Source organism: Muntiacus reevesi, chromosome 6 (genome assembly GCF_963930625.1).
Source record: "Muntiacus reevesi chromosome 6, mMunRee1.1, whole genome shotgun sequence".
NCBI classification, from domain to species: Eukaryota; Metazoa; Chordata; class Mammalia; order Artiodactyla; family Cervidae; genus Muntiacus; species Muntiacus reevesi.
In genome coordinates, this window is record NC_089254.1 from 13,568,491 (window position 1) to 13,586,348 (window position 17,858).

Below are 17,858 nucleotides of genomic sequence, written 5' to 3' on the forward strand. Positions count from 1 at the left end.
AGACAACAACACAAGTTAATCTCAAAGCCATAATGTTGAGCAAAAAAAATGAAGGCCACGTAAGCATACATATACATGTGACTCAGTTTATATGAAATTCAGAAACTCGTGAAATTAAGTGACTTATTATTTAAGGATACATATATATGTGGTAATGTGGTTTAACCACAAAGAAAAGCAAGGAAACTAATAAAACTATTCAGGATAGTGGTTACCTCTGAAAGCCAAGAGGTGATGGGATTAGGAAGGACTCGTAGCATAAGGAAATACAGAGGCATTGTTATGTTAGATTCAGAGGCATTATTATTTTTCAGACTAGGTGAAGGGTACATTGCTGTTCATTTTATTATTTTTACTGTACATTTACATTATATGCCCTCTTCTATATTTGTATCAGAATGTAAAACCCAACCTAAAGAAGGCTGTCATCCAGTGAAAGCTTTGTGTTTATTTTTTAATACCCTCCATAGCTGTTTCAACGTAGAGACTGTCTTGATATCGTTTATAAGACTAAAGGATTAATGTAAGTGGAAATAGAGTCATACGAGTATAAGAATATCATGACTCTGGGATTTAGAGAAGTCCCACTAAATCCAGTTGCCATCTCTTTGAGATACTGAGCAGTGGCTGCCAACTAGAAATAGGATAAGGAAATTAATGGGAGTGGGGGTTGTACTTTAGAGGGATTAGCCAGAGGTTGTACTTCAGAGGGACTGCACCACTTCTTGTTATTCACTACACAAGTACAGAACTTTTCAAGCTTCATCCTATCAATTGCCCAAGGTGTCCATTGTCTGAAAATGTGAGGCAGGCCAGTCAAAGATAGAGAAAGACCAGTTTTAAGGGAAACTATCCACAGCAACTTTAAAAATAGTTCTGGCCAAACTTGCATGCAGTAGATAAATAAGTTCTGGAGACCTAATGTACAGTGTAGTGAACACTATTGTTGTTCTGTCACTCAGTTGTGTCTGACTCCTTGCATGGACTGCAGCACGCCAGGCTTCCCTGCCCTTCACTAGCTCCCAGAGTTTGCTCAAACTCATGTCTGTTGAGTCAGTGATGCCATCCAACCATCTAATCTTCTGTCGTCCCCTTCTCCTCCTGCCTTCTATCTTTCCCAGCATCAGAGTCTTTTCTAATGAGTCAGTTCTTCACATCAGGAGGTCAAAGTATTGGAGCTTCAGCTTCAGCATCAGTCCTTCTAAAGAATATTCAAGATTGATTTTCTTTAGGATTGACCAGCTTGATCTCCTTGCATTCCAAGGGACTCTCAAGAGCTTCTCCAACACCACAGTTCAAAAGCATCAGCTTTCTTTATCATCCAACTCTCACATCTGTATATGACTACTGGAAAAACCATAGCTTTGACTAGATGGACCTTTGTCAGCAAAGAATGTCTCTGCTTCTTAATACACTGTCTATGTTTGTCATAGCTTTTCTTCCAAGGAGCAAGTGTCTTTTAATTTCGTGACTACCGTCACCATCTACAGTAATTTTGGAGCCAAAGAAAATAAAATCTGTCACAGTTTCCATTGTTTCCTCATGTATTTGCCGTGAAATGATGCCGTTATCTTAGCTTTTGAATACCGAGTTTTAAGCCAGCTTTTTCACTCTCCCCTTTCACTTTCATCAAGAGGCTCTTAAGTTCCTCCTCACTTTCTGCCATAACGGTGGTGTCTTCTGCATATCTGAGGTTATTGATATTTCTCCTGACAATCTTGATTCCAGTGTGTGCTTCATCCATCCTGGCATTTCTCATGATGTACTCTGCATATAAGTTAAATAAGCAATATGACAATATACAGCCTTGACATACTCTGCTCCCAATTTGGAACCAGTACGTTGTTCCATGTCCGGTTCTAACTGTTGCTTCTTGACCTACATGCATACAGGTTTCTCAAGAGGCCAGTAAGGTGGTCTTACCATCTTTTTAGGAGTTTTCCATAGTTTGTTGTGATCCACACAGTCAAAGCCTTCAGTGTTATCAATGAAGCCAAAGTAGATGTTTTTCTGGAATTCTCTTGCATTTTCTATGATCCAGCGGATGTTGGCAATTTGATCTCTGGTTCCTCTGGCTTTTCTAAATCCAGCTTGACATCTGGAATTTCTTGGTTCACATGTTATTGAAGCCTGGCTTGGAGGATTTTGAGCATTATTTTGCTAGCATGTGAAATGAGTGCAATTGTGCAGTAGTTTGAACATTCTTTGGCATTGCCTTTCTTTGGGATTGGAATGGAAAGTGACCTTTTCCAGTCCTGTGGCCACTGCTGAGTTTTCCAAATTTTCTGGCATGTTGAGAACCAGAAAGGGATCTTAATTATAACCACCACAAACAAAGAAATAATAATTGTGTGACCTGACAGAGTTGCCAACTGATGCTACAGTGGTAACTGTATATGTAATAATCTCATATTACAATATGTAATCTCATATTACAATATATAGTCATGTTGTATGTATCAAGTCAACACATTGTACACCTTAAACTTATACAATGTTATATGTCGAGTATCTTTTAATTAAAGAAACAAAACAAAACTCTAGTGAGACTAGAACAGAGAGTCAGAATCAAAGGAATCTGTTGCTCCTTCTCTTGGTCTCAGGGGTGGGGGAGGCAGGTGTGGTAGAATTATAAAATAAATAAGGTACATCTCAAAATAATTCATGTTGTCTAACAAAACAGTGAAGATAAACTAAAAACATCTATCCCCCTACTAACAACGCTATTCCCACAGACTTGCCCCCCAACCAATCTCCATAGCCCTATTATCTGTGTTTATTCATTTCATGCAACTGGTAGCCATTCACAATAGCGCCATGAAAGAAATCTGCTGCCAGAGCAGAGACGTATACTTTCAAACCTTATTTAAAATCAAATCTTCTCATAGCTTGGTTTCTATTCAGCTCAACGTAGTTTCTCTCAGGCCCTGGGCCAGCAATCACACTAATTGGCATGACCACCAGTGTTTAAACAGGTCCCTTAGTTTTCAGTGAATGACCTTCTGTGTACTATCAGACTTTTGATGCATAAATTAAGTGCCCTTATTTTGTAGGCCTGGGGCAGGGTGGAGAGAACTGGCTGTAGATACAGAGCTGTGTAAGTAAAAGACAAGGGCATGAAAAGGAACCCTACAAGAGGGACAGTAAAACTAGAGAAATGAGGGATACATAGCCCCTACTTAGAGCAAGAGCGTGTGCACAAAACCTTTTGATTGAGCCGCTCCATCTAGGCAGCAATATTTTTGTCTGTAGTTGGGCCACCACCATTTCCAGGCTGATACCAGTGTCCTAAACATCAGTCATCATTTATGCATGCTCATTGAGAAGGAGCCTCAAAGGGAAAAGGGTAGCTGTACTTGAGTAGTTCATAATCTAAGGGGGGAAACATAAGAGACAAACCAAAGGCAGCGTGAGAAGCTTCCAGCCGATCACAGCCTTGGGAACTTAAAGATTACATGAATTTTGCTCAGGACGTAGTGTACAGCAGAGAGGGCTCCACTCAGCACTCTGTAATGGCCTGTATGGAAGAAGACTCTTTTAAAAAGTGGATATGGGTACATGTGTAACTGATTCCCTTTGCTGAACACCTGAAACTAACACAATGTTGTAAATCAACTATATTCCAGTATAAATTAAAAAAAAATAAAACAAGCATTTTTAAGGCATTTGCCATCCGTATCTTAAGCAATTTCATAACCGTGGTCAAGAGCTATAAAATCATTATTCATTTCACAGAGCTAAAGCTCATAGGGGAGGAAACCAGAACATATATACTTGCACAATCTGAATGTGTCTTTATGAATCATAACTACAACAAGGAATGCTACCCAACGCTATGCTGTGTCAATGAGTAGGGAGGACAAGCAGGCATCTTTTCTTCTCTCAGCCTGATCCACACCTGGCGGTACAGCCTGGTAGAGAACCAGGCTTTGGAGTCACACAAACTTAGCCTCCTAGGTTCTATGTCTGGCTCTGCAATTTAGCAGCTCTGTAACTTTCAGCACATGACTTGACCTCCAAACTTCATGTTTCTCATCTGTAAAATGGAGATAATAACAAAACTTAGCTATGTGAAACTGCTGATGCCAATCATTTTTGACTAATACAAATGACAGTTTCACATGGTTTTACCCAATTATACCTACACCATAGGGATATTTGTGAGAATCAAGTGAGATATAACATTATTTGAATTTTCTCTAATCAATAAGATTTTCCTTATTCATTCTACAGTTAATATGGAATTGGGTGGAGAAATGGAATCTACATCTGTGGAGAGCGTTTGTATGAGTAAGTAGAGGTTGTCAAATATTTTATGTTCTCCTGTCAAATTTTCTATGTGGAGTTCATTTAACTACCACTAAGAGAGATTCTCCTTGTTGAGTTTTAAGAAATCTAGCCTTATCAACTACTAAGGAGTGGGAGCATTCAGAACTCAGGCTGTCAGAGCAAAATAACTGTAATATTTCCTCCATTAAGCTGACTTAAGTTATTAAAGTCAGCAGTCTTCAAATTGTGGACTCTAGCCCTCTGATGAGATCCCACCTGTGGAAGCCGGGGAGCAAGCTGAGGGCAGGATGCCCTGCGGGAAGGTCTCGGGCAGCTGGTCCCCAACCCTGAGTCCAGCTTCTCTGGAAGAAAGCGGTTGTTTCTTCCTCGACACTTGGAGTCCAGAGAGAACTGGACATGGGTGCAGCACGCTCAGGAAGGTCAAGGCTTTACAATTTCTTATATGAGTCAGACAGAAAAACAACTTTGGGAGAAATAAATTCTGTAACTTCTACAAAAAAAAAAAAAAAGATTGTGGACTCTAAAGACTGAGGGTCTATATGAGGCACTGCCAGAGAGTCCTTAAAAACCACAGGAGTCCTTAAAAACCACACACAGTGGTCTATAAGACAGTTAGATTAGAACAGGTTCTGTTTCTCCAACACTAATCAGACTCTACAGTTAGAAGTGGGATCAGAAACCAAAAAGAGCAAGAAACAAAAAAAACATAACTAAATCTAAGGCAAAAGGTATCCCACAACTTGAGAGTGTTTAATGGGTAAGCAGTGACTCCACGGGATCCGGTCCTAGCAGTAAATGGTACTTACACCAGACCTACTTTCAAAATATCTGGGGGAGAGGGTAAAGATAATGAAGTCTTTGAATCTACTTAGTGTTGGCTATGTCTCAAGTCCTATATGTTTTACTATACTGTTTCTCAGATTGCAAGGCCACTTTCAGCTCCAGATATTATTTCCTGTAGATTCAGGGAAGTGGACCTGCTGCTTCCATAGGCTGTGTCTGAACCCTGAGAAGATGAAGAATCACCATAAAATACTCCTAAAAATATTTTAGATTTGGCAAATGCAACCATGTTTTTGCCTTCTGCACAGTTTCTCTGAATTTTAATTCTGAGGACATTTCAAGGAAAATTTAATTTTAATTTCTCTGATTAACTTGCACTTCATTTTTCATAATATTTTCTAACAGCTGCTTTAGAGCCAAAAGAGAAATGAGCCTTTGGGTCTATGAGTGAGAAAGTCATATTTTCCACAAAATAAGTGAACTAAAGTTAATTAAATGGTAACATGTTTTCAAACTCATATAGAATTGATACTTGGCAAACTCTTATACTCTTTCAGCTTATTTAAAGATCCCCTACAGTGTACAATGCCCTATACTATATATTGGGTTGGTATAGAAAAATGAGCAAAAAAATTGCCCTTCCCGTCACAAAGCTTCCTACTTCCTTGAAAGGGCCAGAGATACCAAACTAAAACAAATATAATAAATATGAAAGAAATGGGATTCAAAAGGTATAATTGGAGGTGCAAAATATGAAACTGCCAATCACGATTGAGAATGCCAATTTCCAAGGGCAGTTTATTGGAGAAAGCATCTATTTATTTGGTCCCAGAGGATGTGTAGAGTTTAACAGTAAAACAGGGAATGAAAGGCATCGCAGGCAGAGATAAAAAACACCTAAGTGTGAGAATATGTTTTGTACTGGAAGATGTGAAAAAAAAATCTATTGTTGTGGCAAGCATAAAGGGTGCTTGGAAAAGGGAGATGTGGTAATAAAAATGTTGAAGTGGTAGGTTGGACCAGATTATTAAAGACTATGAATGCCTTGCTAAGGAATTAGAACTTTTTAATTTAAATAATAAGGTCATAAATCAAGATGGTGGAGTAAGAGGACATGGAACCCCACATCCCCTTGACAAACACATCAAACATACATCTATACATGGAGTGATTCTCACAGAAAAGTAACGAAATCTGCAGAAGAACTCCTAAACAGTCAAAGCTGCAAGAAAGATCTTCCTGGTTACCGAATAGGACAGAAAAGATCGGGAGCTGCACCCCTGGGAAGGATCTGTAAGGATGAGCAGGTTCACACAGATGGGCCCTCACCCTGAGGAGCCAACATTCCAAGCCACAACCTGCACATCACGGTCCTGGGTCCCTGCATGGAGGAGACAAGCCTCCTTGACTGCCAGAGGCCCACTGGGACAGACAGAAGGGCTGGTGAAGCCTAGACTCCATGCACGAGGAGTGTGTGTGTGCTGGCTTGCCAATAGTAAAAGCAGCAAGAGCCTTATTCTGGAAGCAGCTGACTCGCTGCACTTCCCATTCTGAACAGAGTGAGCACTGAAAGCGCGCTCACTCCACACCACAGCTTGCTGCACGAGCTGAGCCCTGGGAAATGACTCAGTCCAGCTATGCAGAGACAGACCAGGGGTCTGGACTGTGATCCGGGTGGGTGGCAGTTGCCAGTGTCCGTGCCCACAGGAGCACACAATGGTTCCTCTCCCAGCAACAGCACCCCAGCTCCCCCCAGCTTCATACTGCAACTTAGTGCTAGATCTGGGACAGATAGCTACTGGGACAAGACTGCCATGGAGACCATCCAGATCTCTGGCAGAGGCACAGCCAGCTCAGTTTGTACAGCCACCATGCCTCCAGCCCAGCCCCTGCCTACTCCACACCACAGCTCTGCACTAGATCTGGGACAAGCGCCGCCGAAGAAGGGGTGCGGCCTTGGGCTGCCTCTGCACTGACCCACAGATGCCTACACCGGCAGTGCGTAGGTCCTCTGTGAGCACAGGGCCTCCCTTGCTACAGTCGTTGCCTCCTTGGGGCAGAGCATGCAGTCGACGGCAACAGAGCCTGATTCAGTCGTCCCTCGGGGCTTCCGCTCCCGCAGCTGGGGTGCAGACCCTGCCGGGGACAGGGCAGCGACAGCCGGGGAGCGGAGCGCAAGTCCTGTCTCACTCTGCTCAGGCTCTTGCTCCTCCAACACCAATCACTCTTCCCCTGTGAAGGGGATAACAGCCGCCACACCCCCGAGGAAAGATCCAGTGTAGGATAAACGGACTCTATGGATGTGTGTTCAAGAGGAAGGCTGGGGCAGAAGTCTAGGGTGACTCTTGGGCCTCTCCATGGCCGTTATAGAGGACAGAGGCAACCAGAGAACAGCAGAATTGAAGGAAAGCATCAAGACTTAAATTTGGAGCATTTGAGCTCCAGGTGCTAGATAGAAATCTGCAAAGGAAGGTCAAAACCGTGGTTAATGAGCAAGTCTACTCCTGAGAAAAAAAAAGACCAAAATTAGAACCATAGATCTGGACAGGGCAAGACTGAGGTATATGAGAACTCAGCTGAAGTTGGGTGCCACTATTTTTTTTTTTTAATTAAATACATATTTAAGAAACTAATAACGCAATATTACCCAAGTAAAATGTAAGCACGTGTTCAATTATCATGTTCCATATTTCAGAGAAGAGCCATTAAGGATTTATGCCATAAGTTTATTTACAAACGTATCTAGGATGCTGAGTTCAAGGGTTTGATCCTTTTAAGAGACTGCACCTCTTAATATGTTCCTCTTCCTATCTGTCTCATGGGTTACTTTTTAAGCAGTTGGTGTCTCACTATAAAGAAAGGCGCAGCAAATCCAGACCCAAAGAACAAAGTCATCATAGCTCGTAACCTCCACTTGTTTTCCACTGAAAATGGTATATTCTTCCCTGGACCCTCCTCGTAGTGGCTCCGACGAACCACAGAGGTTGTGAACCTCCGGATGCTCTGTCCCAACACAGCGCTGTTGGAAGCGCTACAAAAGATGGAGACGGAAGGCGGAAGAAATGGCGGCCGCTAAGAGCGCGCTGCTTCCTCACGACCTTGTTCCCCAAACTGTCGGGTGCCCCTCTTCAAACTGATATTCTTTCAATACCTGGCTGTTTTAGCTTGCTCGAGCTGCCGTGACAAAGTACTGCAGACTGGGTGGCTTTATTTTCTCACGATTCTGGAGACTAGAAGTCCAAGATCAAGGTGTCAGCTGCTTTGCTGCCTGCTGAGGCTGCTCTCCTTGGTCTGTAGATGGCCAGCTTCTCCCTGTGTCTGAATATTGTGTTTCCGCTCCACATTTCTGTGTCCACATTTACTCTTCATATAGGTAAGGGCAGCAGTAACATTGGATTAGGTCTCACCTTAATGACATCATTTTAACTTAATTGCCTCTTTAAAGAGCCTATCTCCAAATATATCACATTCAGAGGTACTGGGGATTGGGACTTCAACATATGGATTTGGGGGTGGGGGGGTGATGAGGTGAGGGTGGAGGAGGACACAATTCAGCCCGTAGTATTTACTGAAAGGAGAGATGGAGCACCGTGTAGGAAGGGGGTGGAGAAGGAAAGTCACAGGTGACCAATGAGTAATTCAGCTTATCTGTGTGTTGTATACCTTGCTCAGCAGAGTAAAGTACTAAAGATAACCCTTTACCCTCCCTAGATGATAGTTTAAAATCATCTGCTGGTAATTGAGCATGAAGGATTGTGTGGAGATCTTAATAAAACTGAATCTGACATGAATATAGATGTATATATATAGTCACCTATACATATATATAGATACATATATACTATATAGATACATATGTACACTATACATACTTTATATATAGTCATCTATATACAGGTGACTGAATCACCTACTGGCTATTCAGGCACACCACACAGCCAGAATAGTAAAAGCAACATACGAATAGACCGATGGAATGAAATGCAGAGCCTAGAAACAGACATCTGCATGAATGGAAAGTCGATACATGCTAAAGGTGGCATCACAAGTCAGTGATGATTTTTAGGAAGATTCATGGTATATTCTATGGAAAGAAATGAATCTGCATGATATATAGAAATGAATTCTAGATGGCTTATAAAACTTACCTGTGAAAGGTAATACTATGCAGTTAATAAAAGAAAATGTTGGCTCTTTGCAGCCAGCACGGATTGATGGGCATTTCTGGGGGCAACTGGATTAGTCCTGTTTTAAACTATCATTAGGCTTCACGTGTGAGCTGTGCTTGCTTGCTGGGACTCTGACCAAGGAAGTAATTGGTACCAGGTACGGGGCACTGGACTCTGAGATTGAGCCGCTCCTCTTTGAAGGGTGCACGTGGCGCCAGAGAAATGGAAAATACTGGTAATCCCCAACACAGCATCGTGGTCACTCGGGTTAGCACCAACAGTGGCCTCGCGTGAAGACGGAGATCAAGGCGCTAGTGGGAACATGGCTGTGACTTTTAATTGCTATGGTGACATTAGTGATTACTAAGATGTCAGGAGTGGGGAAATGACAACCTACAGCTGCTCTGGAGAGTGTATGTAAAGAAAATAAAACATAAAGTCTTGAATTTCCAACCCAAGGCAGTTGTAGAGAACCAGAAATTCTCTGTGGCTCTGTGTGATTTCCTCATCTCATGTAGCTGAAAGGCAGACATGGCTGAGAATCAGGGCAGGGCTTCATAGTAAGAGTTGGAATTGCTATTTCATTTAAATATACCAAGCCACCAGGTCTCTTTTGCTAAGATGGGAGACTAGCTGGGAAAGAATAGGGCTCTCATTATCGGGGTTGGGGGGAGTGAATATTTGGACAAACACAGGCAAGGCTGATAGCTTTAAATACCCAGCTATCTCAATCATACTCACAGGGGCCTTGATTGAATCAGAACAACACCCCAGTCCATTATCTGAGGACAGTATACTGACTGGATCTGACAAACGGGAAAAAGCAAGAATCTCAAAGCCTTAATAATATGTGTGTGCCAGAGAGGCGTAAGTAAACCAATGAAAGTTCACAGGTCAGCCCTATGGGGAAGCTTCTGTGAGTTCAGTGATCTGGAGTGTATTGGGATATTTTTTCTGAAGAAGAGACATACTGGTGCACCTTGAACCTTTCCCTATGAAGATAAAGGTACTTTAGAGGCAACATATATTTAAATACATTCCTCTGCTATATCACTAAGATACTAGAACACAGCAGAAAGAAAAGAGTAGGTGCATAAATATTAAAAAGGATAGCAGTCAACAGGATATGTGTTTAACCCATTTATAGATTGATAATAACCAGAAAAGTTAATATAGTCTCTATCGGTTGGTTAGTTGTTATACATCTGTGTATAGTCTGGAGGATGAACTTAGGTCCGCAGGATGAACTTAAGTGTGTGTGTGTGTGTGTGTGCGTGTGTGTGTGTCAGCAAGAGAGAATGACAGAATGTATTTTAAGTAAATTATTCACAATACTGAAACTTTCAGTACATTGATCTCCCTTATTTGGGCCTTCCTTAAGTGCTTTAAAGGAGCTTCTCTGGTGGTTCAGAAGGTAAAGAATCTGCCTGTAATGGGTGGGAAAGATCCCCTGGAGAAGGGAATGGCTACCCACTCCAGTATTCTTGCCTGGAGAATCTCATGAACAGAGCCCCTCAGAGTCAGACACAGCTGAGTGACTAACACTTTCACTTTAAGTGCTTTAAGACCTTACTGTTTAAAGTGAGGTCCTCGATCACAGGGATCAACATCACCTGGGAACTTTAAATGGAGACTCTTAGGCCCACCCAGAGTCTCAGAATCAGAATTCTGCACCCAGTCTGTGTGTGCATGCATGCCAAGTCACTTCAGTCATGTCCAACTCTTTGTAATCCTATGGACTGAAGCCTGCAAGTCTTCTCCGTCCGTGGGATTCTCCAGGCAAGAATACTGGAGTGGGTTGTCATGCCCTCCTCCAAGGGACCTTCTAAACCCAGGGATCGAACCTTCATCTCTTATGCCTCCTGCATTGGCAGGTGGATTCCTTACCCCTAGCGCCACCTGGGAAGCCTAAGCACCCAGTCTTAGACCCACCCAGACTGAATCAAAATCTAACAAAAAAAGTGTTAGTTTTGTAATCTAACAAAAACCCCAGGAGTTTCTTTACGCAAATTAAAAATTTAGAAGCCTCACCCTAAAATATGTGCTTATTTTGTAAAATGCATCAGATAGTAGGAAGCCTGGGCTGTGCATCCTCACTAGCTTTCAGGAGTGCTGGTGTTGTCTAAGAAGTTTCCACTTGTCACTTTAAGCAAAGCCTTGGGCCATCACCCATTTGCTTTTCCATGAAACTTTTGGACTAAAACAAAAAAAAAAAGAAAGAAAGCTGAATGAGAACCATTGGTAAGGACTATAGATATTGTTCATAAGTTTATCATTTTTGCAATTCATCTCCAAAGTTTCTAGTTCTTGACAAAACTCTTAAGTGCCTCTGGGTCTTCACATATGTTATTGTCTCTGTCTAAAGCTCTTTTTGTGCCTGGCGCGCTGCTATTCATGGGGTCACAGAGTCGACCATGACTAAGTGACTGAACTAAACGGAACTGAAAGCTCTTTTTCCACAGCCCCTCCCTGCTCTCCTGCTGGCTGACTCCTACCAGAGCCTCTGCTCTCAGTCTTATCTTCTGAAGAGTATCCCCTGACCTCCCCCCTCGCCTCACCCCACCCTCAGGACTCAGTCAGTGGCCTTCCTGGGATCCTCCAGGTCGTGCCTCTGTTCTGGAATGGGACGCACTGAAGTGAAATTGATGGGGTGACAGTCCCTGTGAAGGCACAGCGCATACACCAGGCCAGTTGCTTCTCAGGTGCCTGTTCTCCTGTTAAGTGAGGAAGTAATGCATGCAGGAAAGCTTGCACCCAAGAGTGCACAACTGGAATTAGAGCCTCCAAACCCCTCGGGTACTGCCCCACAGTGCCTCTAGGTTACCTCCTAAATAACCCAGAGTAAAAAGATATCAAAGCAGAGATTGTGACATATAGCCATCAAGTTTACTTTATGCAGAAAGTGCATCTTTTATATATAGTCATGTTAGCATCACCATGCAGAGTTCCAGTACTGTTAAGTAAAAAATGTAGTGAGAAATATACATTAGAAAGAAAAGCTGTTCTTACAATAAAATATTTGTAAGGAAATGATTATAAGGCACAATAAGTGCCTTGAAAGTCAAACATATATTGTAGTCTCTTTTGTTGTTAAAAAAAAAAAAAAAACCCTCATTTTCACTCTGCTTAATCACTTAAATTCTTAAATTTATTTTCAGAAATGAACGATTGTATAAGTGTGGCAGTTCACACTTGATCCCTTTTGGTGCAGGTAAAGATTTCCTCTATTTTTTGCTTGAATTTAATTGTGGTAGCCTGAAGGCTAAAGAACATAATAACTATTTCTCTTTCACCCTGGCATTCCTTTCTTTGCTTTCTCTCTCTCTCTCTCTCTTTCTCTCTCTCTCTCGCTCTCTCTCCTGCTCTCACTCTCTCTCTCTCTCCCCCTTTTTTTCAAGTGTAAATGAAACTCTAGCCCAGTTAGTTCTTCTTGGTCTGATTGCCAGACTTTCCAGTAATCACATCAGAGTTTTTTTCCAACATGTGGGCAATTTTCATTATTTTGATCCAGCAGTGACCTTTGGAATTCCGGAATCATTTTCCCTACCCTTCCTGGTGCCCCCGGGAGACTCAGAAGCACAAACATCTGAGGTACCTCTGGGCATCTTCACATCTGTTGGCATAGAAGATGAAGGCCACTGTGTGGTAGAATTTCAGCAACAGGTGTTGGAGCTTTTGGAAGAGTTTGTTGGTTTTTGAGGGCTGGGCAGAAGCACTACTGATTCTTAGTTTCCAGGCTCTTCGGAAACACTTAGAAAACAAAGTTAATCTGTTTATACAAAGCTCTCATTGAGAAACCACAGTAAGCAATTGCTAAGTAAAAGTCAGGCAGGTTTTGGGTTTCAGTTTTGTATCAATTTTCTATCCAGAAAAACTCAGTTTTTCAGTCTGGGGTTTTGCCTCCTTGATGCATCTTGAATCCATGAAATACTATTTATTCAAGGAGTAGCTTACTTGTTCTTATCCCCAGTTTTCAGCAGTGTAGTACACAGTTGAAGAGTTTTTTTCTGAGACTAATTAACCCAGTGGAAGTTTTTCACTAGGAGCAATGCAAGAGAGTGAATACCATCTATATCATCTGCCTTATGAAAGTCTCTAGAATCATTGCTTTTCTTTGCTCACTGGTAGTAAAGACTCTAAATTATAGAAACAATAGAAGCACTGTGTTTAACTCAAAATATCGCTGAAATCCCATTTTAGGAAAATCTGTTTCTTTCAAATTTTCTCAAAGAAATACAAAGTGTTGCTTGGTGTGCAGTTATCTGCCGATATAAATGGTATAAATGGATGATTACTTAAATACGGCTTCTTTTAGAAGAGCATTAGAGGACTTTACAAAAGCACCAAGCTGTGCTTGCCATACAGGTGAGCCTCTTGCAAGTAAATAATTCGACTTAAAGGATTGTTAGAAATTTTTCTTATCTGGGGAATAATTGCTGTATCTCTAATCTGCTTTTTTTAAGGATCAGTTGGGGTTTGAGTCCTTCCAAATATTGTAAAATCAAGAAGTATTTAATTGGAATGGAAAGGTAGCTGAGAGTGTTGAAAATAAGTGTCATCTTCATCCAAACACTAAGAAGCATTCCCTTTCTTAGCCTTGTAACGTGAAGCTGACCACAACCTATCTCTGAAGCCTCGCTATAAATATAATTTAAATATCATAGATTTGGATTTCAAAGCAATGCTTATCTCAGAAGATCACGTTCAAAACAGCTTCAGTATGCCAGCCCTAATGATCTTGAAGAGATGAGTCCCAACGTGGGTACTCTGTAGTACTATAATCAGTGAGCCCTTTCATTGAGTACCACCAAATCCTTTTGCAGAGGATGAGCTTTCACTGACTGCCAGGTAGTGAAACAATCTTTGCCTTTTTGGTTTACCCTCTGAAGGTAGGCTTCAGATGCCTGGGGACTGAACATTCCTCTTACACTACCACATTCTTGCTTCTGCTTTCAAGTATGTGAGTGCCTATGTACTGCAGATTCTAAAGTTTCTATCAGATTTCTAAGCATTTGCCCAGGAGGCTTTGCAGACCTTTGTGATCAGACTTCTTTTTCTCACTTAGTGAAAATTCGCTGGTAAGGACCAAAATGTCAGAAAATTCAGAGTATTTTATTCCTGTTAGTAAGGATTTATCTCACACTGCCAAATATTAGGCAAGGACACTCTGGTGCTAGTGAAGACTGGGTAGGAATGTGGATAGCTAAGCAGAAACCCACCCCCACCAAAGGAAAAAAAAATATTGAATGCAAGTGTCCCACTGATGGGTCCATGGTCCAAAGACAAAGGCCATACCACAGACATGTAGGCAAGCCAATCCAAGAGCTATAATTGCGTCTTCCATTTGGCATTCAGCTAGAGCCATGTATTTGCAAATTGTTTCCCAAGTATTTTTCTTAGCTTTGCTTCACCATTTTGTCAGGAGGGCTCCTTTATGTTTCACAGAAGGGGGGCATTACACCAAGAGAGACTGCATAAAATAGTTTATCCCCTCTGTCAACTGAGTGTCAATATATTTTCTCCTCTTTCCTCACCTAACTAAGGCCTTTACTTTTCTATTATCCCCACCGTTGTTGAATCTTTGTATTAAAAGTGAATTAGTTTCAATTAAGTGTATTCAGACCTACTGGCAGACCTGAGGTAGAAGAAATAGCAAAAACCTACTAATGATGAAGGAAAGTACTCAAATTCCTATGGAATAGAGGTGTTAGTTGCTCATTCGTGCCTGACTCTTTGCGATCCTATGGACTGAAGCCCACCAGGCTCCTCTGTCCATGGGATTTTCCAGGCAAGAATACTGGAGTGGTTTGCCATTTCCTTCTCCAGGGGATCTTCCCAACCCAGGGATCGAACCCGGGTCTTCTGCACCTCAGGCAGATTCTTTACCCACTGAGCTACCAGAAGCCCCATGGAATAGAGATATCACTAACAAATAACAGATCTAGCCTCAAGGAGTCAAGAGGCTGCTAGATTTCTCTTATTAATTTTTACTGTAATAATTCATCCTCAGTTATCTACTAGCAAAGAGTACTTTTACTGAAAATATCACCATCTGCAGGTTTGCAAAAATTACCTTTTCAGAGTAAAAAGACACTGGCAGCATTTTCCAAAGATGAATATCTCTGTTCCTACAAGATCTTCTAAACCTTATCATTCCCACATCAAGAAGTGGAAGGTAAGTATCCTCTTTCCTTGTAATCAATAAAATGTGGTAGAAGTCTGTGTGACTCTGAGCCTAGGTCAGAAAGAAAAATTGTTAACTTGAGTTAGTTTCACAGAAAACTTGGGAGACAATAGGGCCTAATAACCTACGCACACATCTTACAGCACCGGATTTTTCCAGTTTATACTCATCTGACAGCATCATCTTCAAGGTGGGCAATACCTTTCTGGATCTAGATCCAATTTCAATTATACTGTGCACATTCTGTCCATCCCTAGAAATTCTGTCACTTTCTGGATGCAAGGACAAAATAGCATCACGTCATTCTCCTCAGTAGTTAGCAATAAGCTTTGCAAAATTTTTTTCTTGTTGCCCTTGTCTTACTGATTTTGAAGTGTATTTATTTTTATGTAAAGCTGAATGTACTGACACATGCTGTACCTTGCCTTTAGAAAAAGTGTGTTTGCTTGACATGGCAGCTGCGTGCTTACAGCTGACGTGTTCTCCTGTGCAAATGGATAATTCCTACATTTCACAGATCCTGCCTTCTCACTGATTTGGCAAAGTGGGTGTTTGGGATTGCTTCTTTTTATTTATTTATTTTTATTTTTTGGCACTTTGCAAAGCTTGAGTGTAAAGAAAGAGAGAGAAAATAATACCAAGTTGATTTTGAAGAAGCAAAAAACAAACCTGTAAAAAATTCTGTAAAGAATCTATTGTTAGATATTCTGCCATGCTGGCTGATTGTTCTCTAATTAAATGTTATATGTTAAAGAAATCCCAGTTTATAACAACTAAAATTACAGCCAGTAACTTTTACCTTTGCATTTTTTATAAAGACAATAAGAAATTGGTCTGGCACTTTAACAATTGTCATGCTCTTAACGAAGGGTGGATGAGAGTGTGTGTTATCTACTTGAATATCACATTTATTTTAAACATCAAGTAGGCAACTCCAAGGTTGAGAAGTATAATGTTTCTCTGAATTGTAAAAATGAATAACTGAGTATGGCCCACTTCATTTTAACCAATTCATCCAAAAAGCCCAGGGAGCAGGAAGAAATTTTACATTGTAGGAAATAGGAATTCTAAACACACTCACCTGTTTTAGAACATGACCACATGGTGTTTTGGATACTTGGTCACTTATTGCAGACTTTCTTTCTATATGTTTTTATGTTGATAGATATTATTCATAGTTCTTAAGTAAAAATACCTCCATGGTTCTTGAATTTTTCCCCATTTATGATATTTGTGTCCTTTCAAAGCAGCTCAGTAATTTGTGTGCACTTAATACCCTTTACTCTAGGTAATAAATGCATAACTCCTATACCAAGCAGTGCATTATTCATTTCCTCTTTTAAAAACACTATCAGTACAAGCTACCCACATTCAATCGGCCTACGGTTTTGGCAGAGCTTGAAAACATTATGACTCCAAGATATACCGTTAGCTTAATATCTGATCTCATTAAGCCATGTTGCTTTCTAAGCATAATGTAAACAAAGTAGAATTATTAACAACTTCCCTGAGTCATATGGTATAATTTATTTTTATAGCAGCTAGTTGTTAAATGAGGATATGTCTTTACCTAGCACTTATATTTCATTGTGTCCTGTGTCTTCACTGTTCATGAAAAAAGTAGTCTGCTTTCAAGGACATGAAAGAAATAGAGAAAAAGAAAACTGTGAAGTTAAAAAACCTCATTTTTACCTTCACATTTTCAATAGTATGAACAGATTTTTTTTTTTAAATCCACAAGGCTGTGTTTTCAAAAAGTGCTCTCTGTTCATTTACCATGTTTCTTGCTTGGTGTTAAATACAAAAATAATTCAGAATTAGATTTCAACTATATAAAATATATCATGATTACATATATATTTATTGCCAAGTTCTGCTTAGATAATTACCACTTTTAGAATGTTAATATTAGCAATTGAGCTTGGGGCTTGAACTATTAATTTTCTTTCTTTCCCTAACCAAGCAAAATGAAAACTCTTTTGTGGATGTAACCAATTTTGACTTAGGTTTTCCAGAGCAAACTACTCCTGAGTTTGTCTTACACCATTCAACTTTTCATCAGCAGAACTTAAACTGGAGGCAGTTCTGTTCGAGGCCAAATAAAATGAGGCTGGTTAGGAACAGAAAACGTACCCCTCCCTTTTAGTTTTATTACTTTCACTTAAAAAGTGGCTAAAAGTAAATGAAAACCATTTTAAAAATCAATCAAGTGTTCTCCATTTGGACATCATGCTTTGCTGTTACTTGGATTTAAAATAGACCTTTAAAAATATCATTTGACCAGGTTTAGATATATATTGTGGAACAGGTGTCTAAAGTTTTCTGCACACTTTAATTTCAGACTAGACGTGGACTATCAGAAATTACTGAATTTAGCTTCTTTAGGATGGCTTCAAGCAGGCTAGACCTATTCTGGGGTAGGCATTCCAGAA

The 17,858-nt window shown here is 40.7% G+C and overlaps 1 long non-coding RNA gene and 1 pseudogene across 1 annotated transcript in view; one reads left to right on the forward strand and one right to left on the reverse strand.

Moving 5' to 3' along the window:
- LOC136171003 (uncharacterized) overlaps positions 1–17,858 on the forward strand; it is a 210,942-nt gene that overhangs the window by 169,561 nt on the left and 23,523 nt on the right. The gene's annotated exons all lie outside the window — the stretch shown is intronic.
- On the reverse strand, positions 7,779–8,960 carry LOC136171030 (cytochrome c oxidase subunit 7C, mitochondrial pseudogene; annotated as a pseudogene).